Genomic DNA, 12,285 nt, shown 5'->3' with positions numbered 1-12,285 from the left:
CGCCTCCAAGGCCGCCGGATCATCTCGTGCGGCCGAGGCTGGTGCCGCCACCGCTCCTCCCCCCGGATCTGCCCGCGCATCGAGAACGTCTGATGCGCGGTTGACGTCGGGGTCCGATGCCACCAAGGCCTCCGGCGGGGGGGAGGGAGTGTGTCCGGACGGAAAGAAGGTGCGGGGAAAAAATAAACACCTTAGGCAGGTCCCGCCGTGGATGGCCAGCCCTTGCCCCTTGAGCCCCTTACACCCGCGCTCCTCGCGGAGTTAATCGGGGCAGACGCGAGCGGGAGGGGCCTCGTGCCCGAACCTGTGGCCGCAACCGCCGCAGCGGTAATGCCGATACCTGCGGCCGGGCTCGGGCCCGAGGAACCCGACAAACCTGCTCCGCCGGAGGGAGCTGAGTAGGAGGCCTTTGCAGACATGGAGGTCTCCCTCGCTCCCTCCGTGCTAAAAAGAAGGCGCGACCCCCTGGAAGAGGAGGAGGACCAGGAGGAGGAAGGTCCCTCCGAGCAGGGGGAGTCGTCGCCCGCCGCGGGTACTGCGCCCCCTCCCCCCCGCTGTCGTCATCACCAGCGATCGGCAGGGGTCGCCTGTCCCTCGGGAGGCTGAGGCAGATGTGTCTGTCCGGCGCGTGCCTCCCGGGGATGGGGACGAGACCCTGCCCGTGGGGGGGGGTCGCGGAACAACCCGCGGCGGAAAATGAAATTGCCATTCTATCGGTGCCATTACCCCTCGCCGGGTCGGGCGGCCTGGGTTCTGGGTCGGGCGAGCTCGGGGATAATGAACTCGCCCAATGCGACTCGGACATCTCCCAGGGGCTGCTCGACCTGGTAGAGGTTTTTATTCAAAACACCCCATCCGCTGAGTCGGAGGTTGGTGGCGGGGAGGAGGATGGCCCCCTGGCTGCGTCTCTGGTGCCGGACGTACTGGAGGAGCTGGGAATTGTTCCCTCCCCAGTTTCTCCGGTTGTTCCGGCGTCTGGGGCGGAGGGGAGCTCTGAACCGCCGCCATCTTCTGGCCCAGCACGCCTAGAGGAGCCCAGGGAGGAATCCTCTGCCGCCGATCCTGGGGGTAGGATCCGGGCGGAGGCGGGGCTGGCTGGTGCGGCTGAGCTGTTCGCTGCGCACTGCGTGGCGGACGGGTCGGCCGCTGGTGACGACCCCCTGGAGGAGGATGTGGACTCGGTGATGGGCACGGAGGACGATTCGGACTCCAGCGCCGACGAGGCGTATGGATGACCTCGTGCCCCTTGCCGAATCTCCCCTCATTCCCGTAAGGGAACTCTGGGATTTTATGGCCATGCACCTGGGTCGGCGCAATAAGGTCCGGCTGGCCCTCGACAGGTGGTCGGAGCTGGCGCTGCTCATCGTATCCGTCCGCGCCACCGTTAAGATCATGGGCGCGGACGAGGGTGTGAACCCGCTCGAGCTGCGTCGGCTCAGAACGTTTCTCACTGGGCTGCTGAGGAAGTGGCGGCTGACCAGCGGCTGCGCTTCCTCCCCCCGTTAGGTGTAGGTAGAGGTTGCACTATGCTTCTGACATGAAGATAACCATAGCCAGCCTCAACATCAACGGCAGCAGGGAGGCGCGCCGCAGATTCAATAACTTCTCGGTCCTTCGGGACTGGAAGTATGCGGTGTGCTTCCTGCAAGAAACCCACACCGTTCTGGGAGACGAAGCCACGTGGCTCCTGGAGTGGCAAGGAGGGATCAGCATGAGTCGCCTCTCCAACAATTCCAGCGGGGTGGCTATCTTGCTGGCCCCGCATTTTCAGCCGGAGATCTTGGGGGTCAAGGAGCATGTGCCGGGCCGCTTGCTCCAGGTCACTGTTCGCCTGGGGGGCGTGCCGCTCCATCTAGTGAACGTGTACGCCCCTCAGGCCGGTGCACAGCAAGTGCGCTTCTTTCAAGAAGTGTCCGCTCTTCTGGGCTCCATCGACGTGGGCGAGTGCGTCATCCTCGGGGGGGATTTTAACTGCAACCTCGAGGCGAGGGACCGTCCGGGTCCCCCGCGATGCCCGCCGGCGATGGAGAAGTTGAGGGACCTGGTCGGCTCCTTCGACTTGGTGGACGTCTGGCAAAATCTTCAACCCGACTCCAGCGCCTTCACTAGCGTGAGGTCTGGAGGAGGAGGGTCCAGAATCGACCGCCTCTACATTTCCCGGGCGTACGTCTCCTGCGTTCCGGCGGCTTCCATGCGGCCGGTGCCGTGCATGGACCACCACCTGGTGTGGGCGGAGCTCGTTCCGCTGCGCGCTCGGGGGGGGTCCGCGTACTGGCACTTTGACAACCTGCTGCTGGAGGACGCGCGGTTCCGGGATTCGTTCTGTCGTTTCTGGGCCGACTGGAGAAGGAAGCAGGGGGGCTTCCCCTCCTTGAGGCTGTGGTGGGACGTGGGCAAGGCTCACGTGCGTCTCTTCTGTCAGGAGTACGCGAAGGGGTCGACCAAGAGGCGGGAGGCCCGGGTCGGGCGGTTGGAGAAGGAGGTGCTCGACCTGGAGTCCCGTCTCGGTCAAGTCGTCGGGGACTCGGCCCTGTGGAAGGTGTACGAAGAGAAGAAGGGCGCGCTGAAGGACCTGCAGCTCGTCGGGTCCCGAGGCGCGTACGTGAGGTCGCGGATCCAGCTCCTGCGGGACCTGGACCGCGGCTCCCCCTTCTTCTACTCGCTGGAAAAAAGACGGGGGGTCCGTAAGCAGCTCTTGGGGCTGCTGGCCGACGACGGATCTCTGGTCTCGGATCTGGAGGGAATCAACGCGGAGACCCACGCCTACTACGGGGCTCTGTTCTCTCCGGATCCGTCCAGCGAGGATGCGCGCAGAGTTTTGTGGGAGGACCTGCCGAAGGTCAGTCCGGAGGGCGCCGAAAAATTGGACGCTCCGCTAAGCCTGGCGGAGCTGACCGGTGCCCTCCGCCAGCTCTCTAGGGGAAAGTCCCCGGGGCTGGACGGGCTGACCGTGGAGTTCCACAGGATGTTCTGGGACGTCTTGGGGGGCGACTGCGCGCGCGTCCTGGGGGAAAGTTTGGCGACCGGGGAGATGCCCCACTCTTGGCGCAGGGCGGTCATTGTCCTGCTGCCTAAGAAGGGCGATCTCCGCCTCCTTAAAAACTGGCTCCCGGTCTCCCTCCTCAGCACGGACTATAAAATCTTTGCCAGGGCCATGTCTGCTCGATTTGGCGCCGTGCTGGCCCACATGATCCACCCCGACCAGTCCTATACGGTCCCGGGTCGGACCATCCACGATAACATCCATCTGGTCCGGGACCTGGTCCACCATTCCCAGAGGGCTGGTCTGTCGGTCGCCTTCCTCTCCCTGGATCAGGAGAAGGCGTTCGACAGGGTGGATCACGAGTATCTCTTCGGGACTCTGCGCGCATTCGGGTTCGGGACGCATTTCGTCACCTGGATCCGACTTCTGTACGCCGCCGCAGAGTGTCTGATTAAAGTTAACGGGTCCTTGACGGCGCCCCTTCACTTCGGGAGGGGGGTGCGTCAGGGATGCCCCATGTCCGGTCAGTTATACGCCATTTGCGTGGAGCCATTCCTGCGCCTCTTGCGGAAGAGGTTGACGGGACTGGCTCTGCAAGGGCCGGGCATGGAGGTGGTCCTCTCGACTTACGCCGATGACGTGCTCCTCACGGTCACGGATCTCGCTGACTTGCGGAGGATGCGGGAATGCCAGCAGATTTACTCGGACGCATCCTCCGCCAAGATCAACTGGGAGAAATGTTCCGGACTCCTGGTGGGTCAGTGGCGGGTGGACTCCCTGCCGAAGGAGTTCGGGCCTTTCGCCTGGAGCACCACGCACTTCCTCTATTTGGGAGTCTACCTTAGCCCTGCCGAGGACGCCTGGCCGGCGAACTGGCAAGAGCTGGAGGCCAAAGTCACCGCTCGCCTAGGACGCTGGACAGGACTGTCCTGAGTGTTGTCCTACAGGGGTCGAGCGCTGGTCATAAACCGGCTGGTGGCCGCCATGTTGTGGTACTGGTTGGTCACTTTGATGCCTCCCCCTGCGTTTGTCACCAAGGTGCAGAAGAAGCTCATCGACTTCTTCTGGGACAAAAGGAAGCACTGGGTCTCTGCCGCGGTTCTGTGGCTCCCGCTTAGGGAGGGCGGTCAGGCGCTGGTGTGCCTTCGCACCCAGGCTGTGACTTTCCGTATTCAGACGCTGCAGAGATACCTGTACGTCGAGAATCCTCCGAGATGGTGTGCGCTGGCGACATTTTTCTTCCGCCAGCTGCACGGCCTCAATTACGACACGCAGCTCCTGTTTGTGAAAGTGGGCGGCAGGCGTGCCGACCTGCGGGAGCTGCCTGTCTTCTACCAGGAACTACTATGGGTTTGGAACTACGTCGCTTCCAGGCGGAGCTCTCCCCCGTCAGGAGCGGCGGCTCTCCTTCGGGAGCCGCTGCTCAGGAATCCGCACCTCCACAAACGCGGGTTCGGGCGGCTGGTGGAGGGCAGGGCTGTGCCTGGCGGGGTGACCAGGGTCGGGGACCTGCTCGATGGCGGAGGAGCGGGCTGGATGGCGCCGGAGGAGCTGGCGTGGCGCCTGTCCTGGGCCAACGTCTGGCTCGCGGCCGAAGCCATCGAATCGGTGAAAGCGGCACTGGGCCCCGACTCCACTAGGTGTATCACAGAATCACAGAAACCCCACAGTGCAGATAGAGGCCATTTCGGCCCATCGAGCCTGCACCGACACATATCCCACCCGATCCCCGTAACCCCTACACCAACACATATCCCACCCTATCACCGTAACCCCACGTATTTAATCCCCCTAACACTAAGGGTCAATTTATCATAGCCAATCATCCTAACTCGCACATCTTTGGACTGTGGGAGGAAACCGGAGCACCCGGAGGAAACCCACGCAAACACGGGGGGAATGTGCAAACTCCACACAGACAGTCATCCGAGGCCGGATTCGAACCCGGGTCCATAAGAACATAAGAAATAGGAGCAGGAGTAGGCCAATCGGCCCCTCGAGCCTGCTCCACCATTCAATAAGATCATGGCTGATCTGATCCTAACCTCAAATCTTCTATCACTCTGCATCCACCCGAACCCATGTGATCTCCCGGGAGAGGCGAAAAACCAGATAAAGACCCAATGGCCAATTTGGGAGAAAAAAATCTGGGAAATTCCTCTCCGACCCATCTAGGCGATCGAAATTCTTCCAGGAGATCACTCTGTCCCTATATTTTCTACAGTACTTACCTTCTGTAAAGGCGATCTCCACCCCAGCCAGGAACAGGAATAAAACCATCTCCTGAAATCTAATACAGAATTAGAACACAGTAGGAGCAGAACCAGGCTACCCGGCCCCTGGGCCCACTCCACTACCCACAGGGCCATGACCATTCCGAACCTAGACTCATGTCCAATTTCCTGCCCGCTCCCCGTAACCCTTAATTCCCTTTACTTCTAGGAAACTATTTCTGTTTTAAATTTATTTAATGATGTAGCTTCCACAGCTTTCTGGGGCAGCAAATTCCACAAACCTACCACCCTCTGAGTGAAGAAGTTTCTCCTCATCTCAGTTTTGAAAGAGCAGCCCCTTATTCTAAGATTATGCCCCCTAGTTCTAGTTTCACCCTTCATTGGGAACATCCTCACCGCATCCACCCGATCAAGCCCCTTCACAATCTTATATGTTTCAATAAGATCGCCTCTCATTCTTCTGAACTCCAATGAGTAGAGTCCCAATCTACTCAACCTCTCCTCATATGACCACCCCCTCATCCCCGGGATTAACCGAGTGAACCTTCTTTGTACTGACTCGAGAGCAAGTATGTCTTTTCTTAAGTATGGACACCAAAACTGTATGCAGTATTCCAGGTGCGGTCTCACCAATACCTTGTACAACTGCAGCAATACCTCCCTGTTTTTATATTCCATCCCCCTAGCAATAAAAGCCAACATTCCATTGGCCTTCTTGATCACTTGCTGCACCTGCATACTAACTTTTTGAGTCTCGTGCACCAGGACCCCCAGATCCCTTTGCACTACAGTACTTTCCAGTTTCTTGCCATTAAGATAATAACTTGCTCTGTGATTTTTCCTGCCAAAGTGCATAACCTCACATTTTCCAATATTGTATTCCATCTGCCAAATCTCTGCCCACTTACTTAGCCTGTCTATGTCCTCTTGAAGGTTTTTTATGTCCTCCTCACTCACTACTTTCCATCCCATCTTTGTATCATCTGCAAACTTTGATATGTTACACTCGGTCCCCTCCTCCAAATCGTTAATATAGATTGTAAAGAGTTGGGGACCCAGCACTGACCCCTGCGGAACACCACTAGTTACTGGTTGCCAATCTGAGAACGAACCATTTATCCCAACTCTCTGCTTTCTGTTAGAGAGCCAATCCTCCACCCACGCCAGAATATTACCCCCAATCCCGTGATTTTTTATCTTGAGCAATAATCTTTTGTGTGGCACCTTGTCAAATGCCTTTTGGAAGTCTAAATACACTACGCCCACTGGTTCCCCTTTATCCACCCTGTATGTTACTTCCTCAAAAAACTCCAGCAAATTTGTCAAACATGACTTCCCCTTCATGAAACCATGCTGAGTTTGTCCTATTAAATTATGTTTTCCAAATGTCCCGTTACTGTCTCCTTAATAATGGACTCTAACATTTTACCAACCACAGATGTTAGGCTAACAGGTCTATAGTTTCCAGCCTTCTGCCTACTACCCTTTTTAAATAAGGGTGTTACATTAGCAGTTTTCCAATCTGCCGAGACCTTTGCTGAGTCCAGTGAGTTTTGGAAAATTATTACCAATGCATCCACAATCCCTACCGCTACTTCCCTCAAGACCCTAGGATGCAAGCCATCAGGTCCAGGGGATTTATCTGCCTTGAGTCCCATTATTTTACCAAGTATCACTTCCTTAGTGAGGCAACAGTGCTAACCACTATGCCATCGAGGCGGCTCAAGCACGTGGGGCGATCCCGTCTGAGCTTACCCCCGTCCGGACGGAATTCCTCATCAGCGCCCGGCCCCGAAACTCCCCTCGGGAGCCGACGCCTCACAACTTGAGCCGTCTCGAGGAAATACCCTCCGTGCCTTTTCATTCCGCGCGGAGGGGTTTCCTGTACGGGCTGCTCCTGCACACTCTCCACTTTGCCATCTTCGTCTGCCGTCCGGACACGCCTTGGCGTGGCGTTTTGCCGACTGGCGGTGGCGGAGGTCCCCAATGGAGGGCTCTCTACACGGGAGTCCTCCCTTGTTCCATTGGGGACTTGGCCTGGAGGGTGTTGCACAGAGCAGTCCCGTGCAATAAGGTTTTAAGTAGGTTCACGGACTCCCAGGCCGCCTGCATTTTTTGCGGCCTGGAGGAGTCCGTGTTTCACGTTTATATGGTGTATGAGAGGTTGCAGCCCCTCTTTCACTACTTGAAGGGGCTGCTCCTTGATTTTTGGTTGCACTTCAGTCCCACGCTCTTGATCTACGGTCACCCGGTGCGGAGGGGAGCGGACAGGCTGGAGGACCTCCTTGTGGGCCTGCTCCTGGGCCTGGCTAAAAGAGCAATCAATTGGTCCAGGCAGCGGGCGGTCGAGGGGGTCGTCCGGCCGGATTGCCTGCCTCTCTTCCGCGGCCATGTTCGCGCTCGGCTGGCCCTGGAGATGGAGCACGCGGTGTCCGCCGGTACGCTTGAGTATTTCCGCGACCGGTGGGTGCCGCAGGGACTGGAGTGCATCATCAATTCGGAAAACCCAATTTTAATTTGATTTGTTAAGATTTAGTTGAACTTTTGTTTATTTACAGATAATTGTTTTTTTTTTTGTTTTTTTTTTGGGTTCAAATTAAAAAGAGGACCCTCAATCAATTTTCAATTCAATTCAATTCAAATCGCTTTATTGGCATGACAAGTTACATCTTATGTTGCCAAAGCATCGAAAAACATTCATGTTTGTTCACAAAAATACAGATCTATCCATACAGTGTATAAACAGATACTTTCATATAATTTATATGTACTCTTTTCTTATATTTATTGGTTGTCCCTCTGTTTATGGCAAGCTGTAACATAGTGTGCCGCTAGTGTTACACAATTTCTCTCTTCCCCTAGTAGGTATGGGAGTTTTTGGTCGTCATTCAAATTTCTGAATTCCGGGCATATTTTTGTGAATTTTGGGTAGAAATTCTCCCTTATGCCCTGATATTTTCTACAAGCTGTGAGGAAGTGCATCTCTGTCTCCACCACTCCCTGACTGCAGTGAGAGCATATCCTGTCCTCTCTTGGTAGCCGGGTCTGCCTGTGTCTACCTTTTTCGATCGCCAGGTTATGTTCACTAAGTCTGTACATTGTCAAAGTTTTTCTCAGTTTGCTATCCTTTACCATGGTCAGGTAATCAGCCATGTTGTATTGTCTGTTTAGGGCCAAGTAGCAATTGAGTTTGCTTTGGGTTTTTGTTGTTTCTGCCCAATATGACAGATATTTTTCCTTTTGCTTAGCGACGATGGTGTTGGGTCGAATTCTTTGTGTTACGCTGTCACTGTCCTGGGGCTGGTTATTGTTAGTAGTGTTAGTAGTTACTTCACTGAGTCCCAGGACTAGTTGACTGAGGGTATTCTTCTTTATGGTCCTCTCTTGGCATTTCAGGGCTTCGTAATGATAGCATTGGGGGTTGCTCATTTCTAGGTGTTTCCAAAATTTGGTGGCTCTTTTTTGGATAGTGATTATTAATGGATATTGGCCTAGTTCTGCCCTGCATGCATTGTTTACGGTTTTCCTTTGAGTCCGGAGGATACTTTTACAGAATTCTGCATGTAGGATCTCAATTGGGTCTTTGTCCCATTTTGCAAATTCTTGTTGTGTTAGCGGTCCCCACACCTCACTGCCATAGAGTGCAATTGGTTCAATTACTGATTTGAAAATTTTGAGCCAAATGCTAATTGGGATTTCTATTTGGATTGATTTTTTAATGGCATAGAAAGCCCTTCTTGCTTTCTCTTTCAGTTCATTCACAGCCAGTTTGAAATTTCCCGTAGAACTGATTTTTAAGCCCAAGTATGTGTAGTTAGTGGTTTGTTCAATTTTGGTTGTTCCTAGTGTGGAATTTATTTTGGGTCCCTGATGTCTGGATCTTTGCTGGAACACAAGGACTTTGGTTTTTTGGGGATTTATTGTCAGGGCCCAAGTCTGGCAGTACGACTCCAGCAGATCCAGGTTCTGCTGTAGACCCTCCTTAGTTGGTGACAGCAGAACCAGGTCGTCTGCATAGAGGAGGAATTTAACCTTGGATTCATATAGGGTGAGGCCGGGTGCTGTAGATTGTTCAAGTAGTTTTGCCAATTCATTTATGTAAATATTAAAGAGTGTCGGTGAGATTGGCAAGCCCTGCGTCACCCCCCGCCCCTGTGGGAAGTATTTTGTTTGTTTGTCTCCAATTTTAACTGCACATTTGTTGTTTGTATACATTGATTTAATTACATCATATGTTTTTCCCCCTACCCCGCTTTCGATAAGTTTCAGGAATAAACCGTCATGCCAGATGGAATCAAAAGCCTTCTGGAAATCTATAAAGCATGCGTAGATTTTGCTTTTGTTTTGATGAACGTGTTTGTCAATTAGGGTCTGTAGGGTGAAGATATGATCTGATGTTCTATAGTTTGGCAGGAATCCAATTTGGCTTTTACTCAAGACATTGTGCTCCTCAAGGAAGTTTATAAGTCTTTTGTTTATGATACTACAGAATACCTTCCCCAGGTTACTGTTTACACAGATGCCTCGATAGTTATTTGGGTTGACTTTGTCCCCACTTTTGTATATGGGCGTTATGAGTCCTTTGTTCCAGATATCAGGGAAGTAACCGACACTCAGAACCAAGTTGAAGAGTTTTAGGATAGCCAGTTTCATTTTATCGTCTGTGTGTTTAATCATCTCGCTTAGTATGCCGTCTGCCCCGCAAGCTTTTCCTGGTCGCAGGTCCTTGAGTTTTTCCAAAAGTTCTTTTTCTGTTATTATGGAGTCTAGCGGGTTTTGGTTATCTTTTATGGCCATTTCGAGCTTTTCCAGTTTTTTGCATATTTGGTGTTGCTCTGGCCTTAGTGTGTTTTTCTGGTATAATTTTTCAAAGTGGTTTTCCCATGTGTCTCCATTTTGAATGGCCAATTCGTCGTGTTGTTTTTTGTGTAATGTATTCCAGTTGTCCCAGAAACAATTGGAATCAATGGATTCCTCAATGGAGCTGAGTGTATTCTTAATATATTGCTCTTTTTTGGTTCTGAGTGTGTTTCTGTATTGTGTTAGTGTCTGACAATAAGTAAGGCATAATTCCTCGTTTTCTGGATGTCTGTGTTTTTGGTTTGATATTTTTCTAAGTTTTTTCCTCATGTTATGGCAATCTGGGTCAAACCATTTTTCATAGTTTTTTGTTTTGGGTTTGTTCTTGCGAGCTTTCAAGTTTGACCTTGTTGCCAAATTATCAAAAATATTGTTTAGGTTATTCACTGCCCGGTTTACACCTTCTTTGTTGTGAGTGTATATGTTATCCAGAAAGGTGTCCAAGAGAGCTTGAGTTGATTCATTGCTAATTGCTTTCTGGTATTTTTCCGTGTCGTTTTTGGCCCATCTGTACGATTTTTTGGTGTTGTACAGTTTACTGGGTTGTGCTTCTGTGTTGTTTGTTTCTGTCTTTTTAAGATACATAGTAATTTGACTGTGATCTGACAGTGTTGTTTGTGGTTTGACTGTGAATGCTCTGAAAGAGGATGGGTCCAAATCCGTAATCATATAGTCTACGGTGCTGCAGCCAAGAGGTGAGCAATAGGTCGATCTTCCTAGGAGGTCTCCTATGAACCTACCATTGACAATGTACAGACCCAGGCTTCGACAGAGCTGCAGGAGCTGTTTTCCGTTGGTATTTGTCTGCTTGTCGCAGTTATGCCTGTATGGAAGGGAAAGGATATCGAAGTGGTTATTCCCGAATATGTAATTGTTTCCCTGATTATTGGTGAAGTCTGGTTCTTCGCCAGTTCTTGAATTGAGGTCACCACAGATCAATATGTTCCCTTGGGCCTGGTATTGGATAATTTCCCCCTCAATCACTAAAGACCTGTTTACTTACTTCTGTAGTCTGTGTCCTGTTATTCAGTATAACTGCAATTGAAACCACAGACTCAACATTCACCACTCTCTGGGTGAAGAAATTCCTCCTCATCTCTGTCCTAAATGGCTTACCTCTTATCCTTAGACTGTGACCCCTGGTTTGGGACTCCCCCGCCATCGGGAACATCCTTCCTGCATCTAGTCTGTCTAGTCCTGTTAGAATTTTATAAATTTCAATGAGATCCCCTCTCATTCTTCTAAACTCCAGCGAGTATAAGCCCAATCTCTCCTCATACATCATTCCTGCCATCCCAGGTATCAGTCTGGTGAATCTTCGCTGCACTCCCTCCATGGTAAGAACATCCTTCCTGAGATAAGGTGACCAAAACTGCACACAATACTCAAGGTTTGGTCTCACCAAGGCCCTGTACAACTGCAGCAAGACATCCTTGTTCCTGTACTCGAACCCTCTCGCTACGAAGGCCAACATACCATTTGCCTTCTTAGCCGCCTGCTACACCTGCATGCTTACCTTCAGCGACTGGTGCACAAGGACACCCAGGTCTCATTACACTTCCCCTTCTCCCAATCTATTGCCGTTCAGATAATAATCTGCCTTCCTGTTTTTGCCACCGAAGTGGATAACCTCGCATTTACCCACATTATACTGCATCTGCCCAATCACCCAACCTGTCCAAATCATACTGGAGTTTCTTGGCATCCTCCTCACAGCACACACGCCCACCCAGCTTTGTGTCGTCTGCAAACTTGGAGATATTACATCTAGCTCCCTCATCTAGATCATTAATATATATTGTGAATAGCTGGGGTCCTAGGACCGATCCCTGCAGTACACCACTAGTCTCTGCCTGCCACTCGTAAAAAGACCCGTTTATTCCAACTCTTTGCTTCCTGTCTGCCAACCAGTTCTCTGTCCAAGTCAGTAGCTTGCCCCCAATCCCACACGCTAATTTCTTGTGCGGGACCTTACCGAAAGCCTTCTGAAAGTCCAAATACACCACATCCTCGCACCGTTATTTCACATTTGGGCTTAATCGTAAGAAAATAAAACACACTTCTCCTGTCTCTGGTTTAATTTCATTGGAGCTCATCAAATAATCACAATAACAGGTGAGCGCTTCCTTTCCTCTGACAACTAAGTGTAGAAAAGGGGTCGGGGGGTCATTGAACCTATAGAGCATGAACCCATAGTCCTCCTCCGTA

Source organism: Somniosus microcephalus, chromosome 1 (genome assembly GCF_052327205.1).
Source record: "Somniosus microcephalus isolate GS21.2 chromosome 1, FLI_Smic_1.0, whole genome shotgun sequence".
In the NCBI taxonomy this organism is placed as follows: Eukaryota; Metazoa; Chordata; class Chondrichthyes; order Squaliformes; family Somniosidae; genus Somniosus; species Somniosus microcephalus.
The sequence above is the reverse complement of the archived record's forward strand: the minus strand, read 5'-3'. Positions refer to the sequence as shown.